Source organism: Callithrix jacchus, chromosome 9, assembly GCF_049354715.1.
Source record: "Callithrix jacchus isolate 240 chromosome 9, calJac240_pri, whole genome shotgun sequence".
Classification (NCBI taxonomy): Eukaryota; Metazoa; Chordata; class Mammalia; order Primates; family Cebidae; genus Callithrix; species Callithrix jacchus.
In genome coordinates, this window is record NC_133510.1 from 28,851,209 (window position 1) to 28,866,994 (window position 15,786).

A 15,786-nucleotide genomic window follows, 5' to 3' on the forward strand; every position below is an offset into this window, starting at 1 on the left:
TGAAACCAGGCCAGGCGCGGTGGCTCACGCCTGTAATCCCAGCACTTTGGGAGGCCGAGGCAGGTGGATCATGAGGACAAGAGATCGAGACCATCCTGGTCAACATGGTGAAAACCCATCTCTACTAAAAATACAAAAAAATTAGCTGGGCATGGTGGTACGCGCCTGTAGTCCCAGCTACTCAGGAGGCTGAGGCAGGAGAATTGCCTGAACCCAGGAGGTGGAGGTTGCGGTGAGCCGAGATCGCACCACTGCACTCCAGCCTGGGTAACAAGAGCGAAATTCCATCTCAAAAAAAATAAAATATATATATATATATATATATATATATTTGAAACCAAAATGAAATGTTCACCTTCAACTCTTCACCTTCTAGGGCCAAGTGATCCAAAAATTCCATATTCCTAATAATAATCAGAATTATCAGGGAAAACATTCATTATCTTTTCTCTTTAACTCTTTATTGTAAATTTAGGTTACAAAGAAAAAAATTCCAATCTTGCTTTTTAAAAAAAGAGAGGAAGCCCTTTAACCAGGACTTACCCTGAAGTTTATGCTTCAGAATCACAATGACTATCACTGCAGGTTCATCAATGAGAAGAAAGAAACTAGAATACTACTTCTTAGATATATATTTTCCTAATGTTTCTAGATGAAATTTCCAGGTCAAAGGAACCTAATGATCATTAAACCAGTCCTTCAAATGAACTTCTAATCATTGTCAAAGATATGTCTGTGTGATTGTGTGTGTGTGTGTGTGTGTGTGTGTGTATAAATATGTATGTTTTATATGGTTATAATTGATATCCCCAACTTGAAACATACTGCAAATTATAATCAACTTAGAATCAACTTTATTAAGTAACTAAAAATGGCTAGTTAATTAACTAACTCTGGCTTCCCCAAAATTCTGAAAGTGGATTTTAGCCTAATGGGTTAAAAATATAAAAACTAGGTATTTGCTGAGAGAACATCTGGAATCACTTTATCCTGAAACTGTTGTATAATGAGGTGCTAACATAGCCAACTACGGCTTGCCTCCCCCTGAAATGTGTGTGTGTGTGTCCTGGACTTAACCCTCTTCCAGTAGCGAGTTCAAATTCCAGAACAGCTTGTCCAGGGATCATGCTGGCAGGAATGTGCTTGTCTTGGAAACCTGTGGACCAAAATATGTTCATCCTTAAGAAAAGCACATCCTGCAGATAATAGGGACTGGCCCATTGGTGTTCTCATGTCACAGAACTGTGGGTTTCATATTCTTACCCTCTTTCCAATATCAAGTCCATATTATCTTCAGCACTGCTTGTGAAACAAAGGCAATGAGCAAGAAGTTGTAACAAATGCTAACAAAACAGCAAACAAACCAATATTTGAGGAGTTGCAATCTGGGAAACAGAGGGTCATTTTTTCACAATGACATTGACGAAGCCTGTGAACTTACCACAGATTTTATGGTCTGTCAATTCACAAACTTTCTGGTGAAAACATATTTCTATAACAACAACAATAATAATTACATTGACTAATTTCCATGACAGGACATGAGTGGAATGCAGAGGGAGAAAATCTGGGTTCTACCTCCAATCTGGCCACTAACCAGCAATTCAACCAGTGATAAGTTATTTTCCTCTCTGGCCTCAGATGCATTCATCCATAAAATAAGAATTGTCAGATAATCTCTAAAATCCTTTTCAGTTTAAATATATTTTATGGGCCAGGTGCGGTGGCTCACACCTGTAATCCCAGCACTTTGGGAGGCCGAGGCGGGTGGATCACGAGGTCAGGAGATCGAGACCATCCTGGTCAACATGGTAAAACCCCATCTCTACTAAAAATACAAAAAATTAGCTGGGCATGGTGGTGCATGCCTGTAGTCCCAGCTATTCAGGAGGCTGAGGGAGGAGAATTGCCTGAACCCAGGAGGCGGAGGTTGTGGTGAGCCAAGATCGCGCCATTGCACCCCAGCCTGGGTAACAAGAGCGAAACTCCGTCTCAAAAAATAAAATAAAATAAATATATTTTATGACAAAGTTTTTTACCTAACCTCAAATATGCATGCGTATGCTCATATTATTGTTATCTCGGTGTGTGTGCATATGCTTATACACACACACACACACACACACACACACACAGAGGAGAGTGAGAGAGAGAGAGAGAGAGAGAGAGAGAATGAATCCAATCTATTGAAGATTAAACCAGGCATGAAAATCCAGATGCTGCTGTACACTTCAGAGATGATTCTTTGGTTATCGTTTATTCCTTGTATAAACAAGGGTTTAGGGGGCTCATTGAAATAGGCCTTGAGTTCCTGTCGCTTATACCTTCTAGTCTCTCTCATTTCCTCTCTTCTTAACCACTGTCATACCAAAAGAGGTACAGTATAGTTCTGAAGTTTGCAAAACTATAAAATGATACCATTCTTTGATTCTTCATTCTTTGATGCCATTCTCAACCTTTTGTATTTGGAGAAACATAGCTATTTTCACATTTAAATGTTATTTATATTAGTATATTATGAGTCAGTTATTACTTTTAAATACATTGACTTTTTTTTAAGGCAGAGTTTCACTCTTGTCACCCAGGCTGAAGTGCAATGGTGTTATCTCAGCTCACTGCAACCTCCAACTCCTGGGTTCAAGTGATTCTCCTGCTTCAGTCTCCCGAGTGGCTATGATTACAGGTGCATGCCACCACACCTGGCTAAGTTTTCTATTTTTTAGTAGAGACGGGGTTTCACCATGTTGGTCAGGCTGGTCTCAAACTCCTGTCCTTGTGATCCAACCGCCTCAGCCTCCCAAAGTGCTGGGATTACAGGTATGAACCACCATGCCTGACACATTGCCTAGTTTTTAAGACTTCAGTCTTAATTTCTACTATAAATATCAACAGATACAGTCCACATAAACAAAATTCTTTGTAGTCCTCAATACTTTTTAAGACTGCAAGGGGGCCCTGAGACCCGAAAGTCTGAGAATTGCTGATGTTGTAGTTGAGATGACAAACTCCAGATCCAGCTGCCTGAGTTAAAATGTCACTTGTATCACTTCGGAGTGGTGTGGCACTGAGTACAGTTGCTTTGTCACACAGTTGTTCTGTGCCTCAGTTGGGGATAATAACAATAATAGTATGGAACCTACAGGGTCATGATAAGGCTTAAATGAATTGATACATGTACCATGCTTAGAACTGTTGTTAGCCAACATTCTTTTTGGTGTTCTTCACCTACCTCCATTCCCCCGTGGTTTGCTCGGTTTGGTTTGATTTGGTCTGGTCTTACTACTGCTGCCTCTCCATTTGACTGGCAAAGTGTGACTGGCATTGCTTTACCAGGGGCTAATGGCGTCACTGTCCAGGCTCCTTCATAACCACAGCCACACATTCCCACTCCCGTGCTGCAGCACCCAGCTGTACTTTGAATTTGCCCTTCACAGAAGCTCCATCAGCAAAGGACAACTGGAAAATCAAAGTAAGCAATGCTAAGTTTTTTAAAAACACGCTATGTCAGACGAATTAGAATATAAAGTCAAAACTTTAGCCTTCAGAAAAAAATCAATGAAAGAGACGAAGGAAGTAGAGAGAAAATGCAAACAATTACATTCATTCCTTAAAGAAAAAGGTGGTATTTACCCAAGCTCCCTGCAATTTGAACTATGGTTTCACAACCTTCCATCTCTTTTTAAAAATCTCTCTTCAATAACCCCGAGCAGCCTCCTCCCACCTGGCCAACAACCCTCAGGCCATTAACTTGCTTTAAAAAATATGATGGACCAGATTCTGATCACGTGCACATGACTGATGGCCATTTGATCTTCCCAGGGAGTACTGAAGTTTTATGAGTATTTATGATCATAGGCCCTTGCATTTATATTCATTTCCTAATTTATATTTCCACATAAATTTTTCTTTAATTCTTGGCACTCAGCATGCTGTTATTCCATTTAACAGTTTGAAAAACTGAGGCTCAGAGAAGCTAGCAAACTTCCCCAAAGTCTCAAAACTCTGTATTGACAAAACTGAAACTGAAGCGTGAATGAAATGGGAAAATTTTTAAAGACTGAAGGACTTGAGGGAAATGCACACAGCAGGGAGGGGTGGGGCATGCTGGAGGGGAGGCGGAACTAAGCTATTTCTGTCAGGGGATTACTTAAGCAAATCTGCTCTGCTGTGGAAATAACCTCTACTAATTCCCCCAGAGTTTTACACAGCCTCTTTATTGCCTCCATAGCTCAAACTATACATTCTCTAATTCTGAGACTCATTTTCACTTTTTTTTTATATACTAATTTGTTTATACAATGGATACCTTGGTGGTACTGTGCTAAGGAGGATTTTAAAGAAGGTACATATTTTATATTTAACCTACGGCTGCTGCTGAATAAGACTGTTTGTAAATTAAGAACTGTCTGTATCGCATGTGTGATGTCATTAAATATATATTTGGTCTGTCCAAAACTATCTGGCATTTGTCCTTTACCAACATTACTGAGTATTTTAGTTTCTCAATCATGCGAGCTTAAAAGCACAGCCAAATCTAATAAATGTCAAACTTGTGTAGTGGCTCAAGTTGATTTCAGTATGTTTCAACAGAAAAAAAATAAGACTCACAAAGGATCAATTGGAATGAGCATTTGCCTTAAAGGAATGCAAAAAGGAATCCTTTTGAACCATCTGTTCTCCTGAATATGTTTAAATTTGCATTAATTTAAGCACAACTGCTAAGGAAAAAATGTTTATTGTATATGAAATATTTTGTCATTGAAAGAATAGCAAAAACCGCAATTGACTTTTGCACCAACCTAACAACAGACACCTGGAATGTGAATGTGATGTTCTTTGTATGTAAGGATGCTAAGGCTAAGCTAAAATATCTTCTTTTACCTGCTTTCTTTTCCCCCTTTGGTAATTTATCAGCCCTGTCCAGTAATACTTTCTACAATAATGGAAATATCTATGTCTGTGCTATACATTTTTTAATAAATTAATAAAATTAATTTTATTTAAGTAATCACATGTGGCTACTGAGCAATTAAAATGTACTCCTGAAGAACTTCATTAATTTTAATTCATTTGAATAGCCAGTGGCTAGTGATTTCGTATTGAACAGAATAATTACAAGGTCTTTTTCAGTCAAAAAAAAAATCCTATGATTCTACCATTCTAAAGACACCAAATTGTGAGGCCAGAATTAAGGCTGGAGTTATTAAACCTCTGACCATTAATGGATGCTGAAATAAAGTTAGCTAACTGGACATAAGATTTTACAGAGGATGCTTTTATTCTTAAAAAACATCAAAAAACTATCATGTGCAAAATAACACATAGGTCAGTGGGATATATACAGACCAAGATTGAAACACGGTTCCTGATGGGTATATTGCTCTCACGGTTTCTGCTAAATCTCAGTTCAGTACATGCTAACAAGACATGGCTGACCAATTGTGTAAGCTCATGCTTTTAACAAGTATTGCTTAGCTCAATAACTCCTATAACTCTAGGAAAAACAACTGTCCTGAGCCCTGGGGACACGCTGTTGCCTGACAAATGCCAGCTCTTCCGGGCACCTACCCTCCTGGGAAGCACAGCCAGGTGAACAGGCCACGAGAAAATACAGAACGGTCAGTACAACTACAGGAGCAGACCTTGGGTGCCACATGAACACACAAAAGAGGCTTCTAACTCAGTCTTGGCTAGACAGGGAAGGTTTCAAGTGCAGAAAAGAAGGTTCAAGAAGGAAAAAAACAGTAGTATCTTGCTATCAAATATATCCATTATTTAGGTTTATTTTGGAAATTTCCTTTTCATTTGGCATTGTGTCATCGCCCTTTCAAGGGTATTCACTTCTTGAGTACATTTCAATCAATATATATTTATCGAACCGTGACGACTAAAAAGCCTCACCGTCATTTTCCTGGAGGATTCACCATTTGCTCGGGGCTAAAGGTCTATGAAGATAAACCTTTTTTCCTGAGAAAAAAATAAGTTCTTAGGTCAGATATTTCAATAATCTACCATGTAAGAAAAATGTAACATTGCCTTGGATGCATATAAGACTTCCCAGTCTGGGGTCAAATTCCACTTCCTCCTCTGAAAGAACGAATAGCCTCGGGCAAGTTACCTAACTTCTCCAAAGATCAATTTTCTCATGGGTAAAAGGTGAAAAATGGGGTGAGAACAGCCCTTACCTCAGAGTTGATGAGAGAAAGGAATACGCACATATTTATAAAGGCCTTAAAAATAGTGCTTCCCCTAAGCTTTATAAGAGGATTACTACTCTTCTTAATTATAATAATTCTAATTGCAGAAACCTACAAGAAAACAATACAAAGTTCTGGCAGGAAGAAGTTAAAACAAATATGAAAAATAAGGGACATCCAGAAACTTCAGCAGCTCCCTTCTGTCCTATGCCTTAAGGTACCAGAGAAGGAAAAAGACCCCCAGGAGAAGCTGTGAGGAAACCTGAACTGCAAACCCACCACGCTGTCTTCCGGGGAAAGGCAGTTGGTAAACAAAGATCTGAACTCTATTTCAGGCAAGTATGTTTTTTCATTTGCTTCCAAGACTTTGATGGAATGACTTGAGAGGAAAAGCTGACAATTACTAGAATGAACCTAAAAGGACACGAGATGAAACGGTTGTAGTATTTTTTTAAATAAATGTTTTCTTGCAAGAGCAGAGTCCTGAGCGGGGTGTCTGTGTAATGTCTACTCAACACAGCGGAAGGGTAAGAGGAAATGTTGCTATGCCGATTTCTAAGTCTTAGTGGGGGATCATATGGAAGCAACTGCACGCCAAATCCCACGCTCGCAGAAGCTTCAAGGATTTCCTCGTGGGTCTGGGGGTTTAATCTGACAACTCCTAGTGCCTTCGGGACTTCCCGGGCACAGAGAATGGGCCGCGACTGCACCCCCCGCGTCCCTCCTGGGTAGCAGGCTTTCCACAGCTACAGTTCTCCACGTCAGCAGCCACGTACACAAGTGCGGGCAGCTGCCTACAGGGCGTGCCCGCTTCCTACCCTGCATTCTCCCAGGCAGGGCATCCCTGCACCTCCCGGCGCGTTCGCGAAAACTCCGCGTGGCCTCCAGGCGGTGGGGGCTTATTCCTGACGCGTAGGGCTCTCTAGGTTTTCCACGACTCAGGCGAGCGTGGCTGTCGCGCACGCGGCAGCCTCACAGCTTGCCCAGGTTGGACTGGAGGGGGCGTTTCAGGGCCCCAGACCACAACACATCGGGGCGGCGGGGCCCAAATACCTGCCCGCGCCTCCGCACCTCATCGTCCCCTCTGCTTCCCCTTCTGCCTCTCCCCAAACCCTTCCCTCCTCACCCTACTCCTCCTCCTCTTCCCAGCTCCCCTCAGACTCCGAGTCCGCGCGCGGGAGCGGGCAGCGGCGCCGGGTGAATCACCGTCACGTGGTCGCGGGCCGGCAGAGGGGGGCTGTGCCTGGGCTGCCCTGAAGCTCGGAGCTTTAGTGGAAAATTTCCGGAGACCTACTGGGGCTGCGCGCCGCAGGCCCCGCCCGCCGCCTCCCCTCGCCTACACTTCCCCTTTCTTTTTCCCCCTCCCTTCTCCTTCTCCTCCTTCTTGCTCTTCCCCAGCGGTTTTCCAGCCGCGACCCGGCCCCGACATTGCGGAGGTTCCTTTCTCTCCTGGGAACAGCGCAGTGCACGCCCCGCCCGCTGCAGCCCCCCAGGCTGGCGCCGCCGGAGCCGTTTGTTCTGGGGCTGCCAACCCTCGCTTCCTTCGCGCCGCTCCAAGCGGCCACGCGGCCTTGCCCCCGACCTTGCGTGTAATCGGCTGGCATCCTGAGAGGCCAGGAGCGGCGTCCTGGCGCCTCAGCCTTAGTCTCTGGGGCGCCGGGCGCCCCCGCCCCCCAGCCCCGCCACCTCCGTTCCGCCTTGAGTGGGACCCCCCACACCTCCGGGGCGGAATGTGAAACAAAGGGAGAAGACGGTGACGATGGGCGTCTCGTCTTCTCATTTAGAATTACTGCACCGCCGTCTAAACAAAGCACATGCACAGCCCAATTGTGTTTTACCCACTCCCGCTTAACGACTGAGAAAATAAACATGCTAATTTCCCTATCCCATAACATTCTCCACTTCGTTTTCCCAGCCACGAACAAAATTCATTCCTGAGACAGCAACTTTGAGAAGTTCGTTTATCTCATCCATGTAGAGGTGACAAACGGGTTACACAACAAAATTGTTTCACCCAAAGGGGATGTGTTGTATGCGTGGTTCAACTCAAGAAAACACACATTTATCTGTTTCAGCAACTGGTTGGCCCTGGACTGTCAGCCAGGTTCTTGTCATTGAATAGGGTGGGAGGTTGAAAAGTGGCAGTAGCGCCACGTGTCCCAAGACGAAATGACTTGGAACCGGAAGCAGGTGACTTAGTCACAAAGTGCCAAAGATGTCAGCTAAAACAGTGGGAGTTTTACTTAAGTAAAGATCTCAGAACCAAGCCCATATATTTAATGCTTCCCATCTTAAGAGCCAGAATTGCAGGTATGTTAATTTTAATAAATCCTTATTTCAGTATCTTAGCCCTGAGCAAAGAAAGATCCGGAAACTGACTGAAAGCCAGGAATGTAGGTCCATTGTGGCCTATGAGTGCTTTGGGTAAATCACATTGATTCAGTAGCTGTCATTTCTCTTTAGAGAAAAGACAACAAGTATACAAATAAAGGTATTTTTTAATGATCCTATTTTGGGAAATTATAAGGATCTGAAGTGTTTAATTTTTTAAAACAATGGAGCACTTCAATAAAACATGTATTTTCTTTATTAATAATACACATGGCTTGTTTTCTAGCTTAATTCTTGATTGTTGCTGTGACATTACTGCGATCTGAATAACCTTAAGCATGTAGATGAGAACTCATATCTGTGATTTTGCTTTCACACTTCACTTTCCCAGACATTTATTGGTAATTAACAGGTGTCAGTTTACCTAGCCAAAGAACCATTGTCAATAAATCCCTCATTTCTCTTCCATTGTTTTCTTTCACATTCATTAGCATAAACTACACCTAGCAAAATGGACCATTCCAGGGTTAAACAAAAAGGCCAACAGGTAAGTATCACAAGAAGGTCATTAGTCAAGCTATTCTTTCCCCTCTTTTATTTGGGGAGGAGGTGAGAGAAACAGAGTTCTCATACTAGATCCCTAGAAAGTTCCTCAGTTTTGACAGAATTGAATATGTTTGTGCTAAAATATCTAAAACTATCTAAATACTTTTTTGTTGTCGTTGCTGTTTTGAGATGGAGTTTCGCTCTTGTCGCCCAGGCTGGGATGCAATGATGCAATCTCCGCTCACTGCCGCCTCCACCTCTTGAGTTCAAGCAATTCTCCTGCCACCACCTGCCAAGTAGCTGGGATTACGGACACCTGCCACCATGCCCAGCTAATTTTTGTGTTGTTAGTAGAGACGAGATCTCACCATCTTGGCCAGGCTGGTCTTGAACTCCTGACCTCAGGTGATTCACCCGCCTTGACCTCCCAAAGTATTGGGATTACAGTTATGAACCACCCCCTCCAGGCATATTTCTAAATTTTTTAAAGATTGAGTTTCTGCGGGTTCTTATTTTTTTTTTTTTATTTTTTTTTTTTGCTGAAAAACATGGTATGCATTTACAAAATATTGATTCTTACAAATATACGAATTTACAATATAATGTATTTTTTAGGCATTACTGTGTTATCCAGTCCTGGCCAATGGGATCTGAGACAACAATAATAGCACTTCCAGGAAATGTTATCTCTCATAATAAAATTAACTTACAAAAATGACACTCCTTTCTTTTGCAATGGATGTGGTCCTGTCTGCCTATGACAGCTAAGAGCACTGCAGCCAGCATGTGACCATGATGGGAGACATCCTCAGCATGTTGAAGAATGCAAAGTGAAAAAATAATGAGCATTTTGTCTTGGAGGCAGGTATCAAGGCCAAGAGTTAGCCCCAGAACTGCACTCCCTACAGACTTCTTATTATGTGAGGTAGTGTCATTATTTAAGCCTCTTTGGATTACATATTGTGTTTATCACCATAAAAACTTTTCTGGCTGGGCACAGTGGCTCATGCCTATAATCCAACACTTTGAGAAGCTGAGGGAGATGGATTGCTTGAGCACAGGAGTTTGAGATCAGCTTGGGCAACTTGGCTGAAACTCTGTCTCTACAAAAAATTAGCCCAGCCAGGTGTGCCCTCTGCCTATAGTCCCAGCTCCACAGGAGACTGAGGTGGGAGGATCACCTGAACCTGGGCTCTCTGATCGCACAGCTGCATTCCGGCTTGGGTGACAGAGTGAGACACTGTCTCAAAAAATAAAATAAGATAAACGTTTTGCTGCTGACAACCTCTCTGCGGTAGCCAGCCTCCAAGATGGCCCCCAATGATGCTTAACTTCTGTATTCAACCCTTTTTATAGTCCCCTTATATGTCGAATCAGAGCTTCCCTTTGTGACTGATAGAATATGGGAGAAATGATAAAGTGTGACTTCCAAGGCTAGTTCATAAAGGCATTGCAGCTTCTGCCTTGATCTCTCTTAGCTAACTTGCTCCGGGATAAGCCAGCTGCCATTTCACAAAGACAGTCAGTCAGTCTTGTGTAGACACCTTCTTAGAGAGGAACCAACCGGCCAACACTGACTTGCCAACATGTGAGTGACCTTGGAAGATCTTGCAGCCCCAGTCATGCTATCAGATAACTATAACCCTTTGACATCTGACTGCAACCTCATAAAAGACTTCAGCCAGAACACCCAACTGAGCTGCTTTTGAATTCCTGATTCAGAGACACTTTGAGAGATAATAAATTATTGTTGCTTTCAGACACTAAGTCTTGGAAAAATTTGTTACATAGTAATTGTTATCTAATAGAGTATCCATCAACACCAGAAAAACATGCCAAAGTCAGCAAAGTGCTCACAGAGTCCATACTATTGCTTTAGACTTGAGAGCTATCTCACAAAGATTAAATAAAACCATTCATTTATCAAGCACTTTCTAAATGTGATCCCAAGAATAAAAATATACAAATTGATAAGAAAAAGAAAAAAAGAGTTGGGACTAGACTTTGCTCAGACACTTAGAAAGATTAATATTAAAAGTATGGAAATGCAACCACGTGGATGACTCTCAAGGACATTATGCTAAGTCGAAAAAGGTCATGCACAGAAAGACAAATCACATGATCTTATTAGTATGTGGAGTCTAAAACAGTCAAACTCGTAGACATAAAGAATAGAATGATGGTTACCAAAGGCTGAGGGAGTGGAGGGGAGGAGGTTTAGGGAAATGTTGGCCAAAAGATAACAAAATTTCAGTTAGGAGGAGTAAGTTCAAGAGCTCTATTGTACAACATGGTGACTATAGTTAATAACAATTGTATTTATTTTGTAATAATAACGATTTTATTTATTCAAAAGTATTGCATTTTGAAAATTGCTAAGAAAATAGGTTTTAACTGTTCTCACCACAAAAAATAATTATGTGAAGTAATGCATATGTTAATTAGCTGGGTTTAACCATTCCACAGTGTATATATATTTCAAAACATCTTGTTGTACATGATAAATACAATTTTTATTCCTCAATTTTAAACATTCTATTATTCTCCAATCTTCACTATGTGAGGGGGAAAAATTAAGTTAAATTAAATAATTAAATAAATAAGAAATTAAATTAAATAAGAAAATATGGAAGTCATTGGAATAAGGAGAAGGGGGTGATTTGAAGGGAGACAGAGGAAAATTACTTTTGTAATTTCACTCTCCTTCCACAATGCCAGGGTTCACTTGAATTTTTAATAACTCTGTCCTAGGACAAAGGAGTGAGGCTGTGTACATAACAAAGGGGCACTTAATTAGGTGAAACAAAGCCATTAGAAAGCAAGCCTTGGAATTCATCCGTATGCTTGTATCTTACAAAAGACTGGGTCTGAAATGCCAGGCATGGTAGTGGGCACTCTTAATCCCAGCTACAGGGAGGCTGAGGAACAAGAATTGCTTGAACCAGAGAGATGGAGGTTGCAGTGAGCCAAGATCGCACCACTGCACTCCAGATTGGGCGACAGAGTGAGGATCTATCTCAAAAAAAAAAAAAAAGGAAAGAAAAGAGAAGGCTGGTTCTGAGGAAAACAACAACTGTCTTTTCTACCTTCACCGCATTGCAACAAATATGGATTCAGAGTTTATTTTGTGCTACGCACTGAAGAAAAAAGTTGAAAGTACTAATTCAACAAGCACTTATTGAACACTTACTATGTATCAGGCACTGTTTTAGGCTCTGAAGATTCATTTGATAATGAGCCAAACCAGTCTTTATCTCATGGAGTTAATGTTGCAGAAGATCATAAACAAGCAGTGTGTTTTCACACATTGCACTAAAAAATAAAATAGGACAGTGGGGAATGGAGCTTGAGTGCAAAGAGCAACTTTTGCTGGAATGGCCAAAGAAGATTTTTTTTCAGTCAGTGGCATTTAAGATAAGATCTAAATGATAAGAAGAGAGGTGCACAAAGATACAGTAGTTCTCCCTTATCTGCTTGCGATACATTTAAAGACCCTCAGTGGATCCTGAACTGCGGATAGTACCACACCCTTTACTGCTTTTCAATCTGATTGCCAAGATGGCTATTAAATGACTCACAAATAGAGAATGAACTGTGAGCACCACGAATGGAAACCCACACATGAGTTAGGCTATGATTCAGGAGAGAGATGACAGTCCCACTAGGGCCAGAGCAATGCAGATGATGAGAAGTAACAGAATTCTGAATATATGTGGAGGCAGAGCCCTCATGACTTGCTGATGGGTTGGTTATTTGAGGAAAAAAAGGACTCAAGATGGTTCCTTGGTTTGGGGCCTGAGCTCCCTTATGAATCACGGTGTTATTCTAATTTGGAAAGGTTAGAGGAAAGACAGTTTTGATAGAGAAATCAAGAGTTCTGCTTTAGGCAGTAAGGGATAGGATAGATGCCCTTTAGATATAATACATGATAGGTTTCTTCTGGTTCTTGAGAAACTCAAAACTATTTACCCTCCATTTACTCATTCAGCAAATGTATTGTCAGGTACTATTTCAGGTGCTGGAGCTAGCAGTGATCAAAGCTGATTAAAAAGCTGCCCTTGTGCACTTACATTCTAGTGAGGGAGACAATAAAAAATTAAATAAATAAACATATTAACATAATTTCAGGTGGTGATCAGTATTATAAAGAAAAAATATTTATATATTCAAAAAATACCTCCTTTTACAAGTAACTAGACTGGGTGTCATTAGCAAGAGTCTGCCCCAAAAAGACAGTAATATCAAATCTAGTATGTAGACACAGAAAAAGAAGTGTCACCAAAAAAAAAGAAATTTATAAAGCACTAAGTTAAAGTGAAATCCATTTCAAATGGGATCACCAAATAAAGAGGAGTCGATGAAAGTTGTGATAGTTAAGCTGGGCTTCAAAGTAAAGATGTAATTTAAATATACAGTGGTAGGGAAGAGAGATATAAAGAACATTCCAAGTGGTAGAAATAGTATAATGGAAAACAGTTTATATTGAGAACACTGAGCAACATATTTTGGCAAAAGCATAGGGTATATGAAGGGGAATATATTGGTTATCTATTGATGAGTAACAAAATGTGCCAAAACGTAGTGGCTTAAAACAATAAACATTTGTTAGCTCTTGCTTCTGCGGGTCAGAAATCTGGGCTGAGCTTATCTGTTCCTCTGGCTAAAGTATTAGCTGGGACTACAGTCATCTCAAAGTTCAAATGGGTAGAATCTGCTTCCAAACTTACTCATGTGACTGTTGGCAGGCCACAGGTTCTCCCTGGTAGTTGCCAGAAACATCTATTCCTTGACATTTGGGCCTCTCCATAAGACAGCTCACAAGATGGCAGCTTGTTTCTTTCAAAGCAAATGAAGGAAAGAGCCAGAGTAAGTAAACAAGAGAGCAAGACGGAAGCCACAGTCTGTTTGTTCATTTGTTTGTTTGTTTTCAGACAGAGTTTTGCTCTTGTTACCCGGGCTGGAGTACAATGGCGTGATCTCAGCTCAGCACAATCTCTGCCTCCCAGGGTCAAGCCATTCTGCCTCAGCCTCCCAAGTAGCTGGGATTACAGGTGTGCAGCACCATGCCTGGCTAATTTTTGCATTTTTAGTAGAGACGGGGTTTCTCCATGTTGGTCAAGCTGGTCTCAAACTCCCAACCTCAGGTGATCCACCCATCTTAGCCTCCCAAAATGCTGGATTACAGGTATGAGCCACCGTGCCTGCCTATCTTTTTATAACCTAACCTCAGAAGTGACACACACATCACCGAGTCCAGCCCTTATTCACGAAGACAGGATTACAAATATGTATGAATAACAGAAGGTGGGGATTTATTGGGGCCTATCTAGGTGCTGCCTAGCATAAGGAATAATGGGAAATAAGATTGAAAATATAGGCTGGGCCAGATCAAAGAAAGCCACAGATGCTAACCTAAGAATGAAACTATATAATTGGAAATAGAGAGTAGAGAGAAGCAAATCGTATGCATAAACTCACTTTTGGCAAACTGAAGTGCTGGATAAATAGAATTTTGAGGGTCATCTTAAAACCCAGTTGTTTAACAAGTAGAGAAGGTTAACCAATGATAGCCTCCAGGAAACAGAACCACTCTATTTTATCAGGAAATAACGGTCAAAAAATTGTACAGAAGACAGCTATCTACCTTCAATAAATAGTTCTAACAATCTATCCTGACAATGCATTCCTGAAAATCCAGAATTGACAACTGATATTTGTGACAATTTTTCTGTCTAAGGATAGGAAATAAGATTCACTTTCAGTAGCTTTCAAAATTCTTTGACCCTCCAACCCACATCAAGAAATACATTTTATATCAGCGGTCTCCAACCTTTTTGGCACCAGGGACCGATCTTGTGGAAGACAATTTTTCCACAAAAAATTGGGGGAGATGGTTTCAGGATGAAACTGTCCCATTTCATCTTATCAGGCATTAGTTAGATTCTTATAAGGGGTGTGCAACCTAAATCCTTTACATGCGCAGTTCACAATAGGGTTTATGCTCCTATGAAACTCTAATGCCACGGCTCATCCGACAGGAGGTAGGGCTCAGGCTGAATGCTGGCTCAACTGCCACTCACCTCCTGCTGCGCAGCCCAGTTCTTAACAGGCTCCACACTAGGACCAGTCCACTGCCCAGGGATTGGGGACCCCTGTTTTACATCACAACTCAGAATACACACATATGCACATAATTATACATACATATAATCAAGGTAAAAGATTTACAGAATAATACTTAGTATTACTACATATGGCATACTTATTTTTTTAAAAACATTTATTCTGTTCTGCCTAGAAGTAAATAAATAAAAAGCTAGTAGTAATCCACTCAATTAATCACTATCCACCACTTGGTCCCATTCTGAAAGTTTAAAAAATGCTGCTCTTCTAGAACATTAGCTTAGAAATCAAACAAAATTATGGCACATTGACCAATAGGTATTTGGCAATATCATTTCCCAGAAATTGGGTGAGGGCACTGTGTTCAATGCATATAAGCCCAAAGCAAAACAGTCGTTGCTCAGAGCACAGCAGGCCTCAGTTGGAAGCCTGATGGAGATGTGCTTCAGTTTGGCCCTGGAAGAGGCAAATCAAACTGGCGATAAAAACATGGAAGTTTCACCCCCTCCTTCTTTTTTTTATCATTTACTGTTCCAGTTCTGATCATACAGAGACCAGATCAAAATTGCAGCCCCCCGCCCCTCTCCAC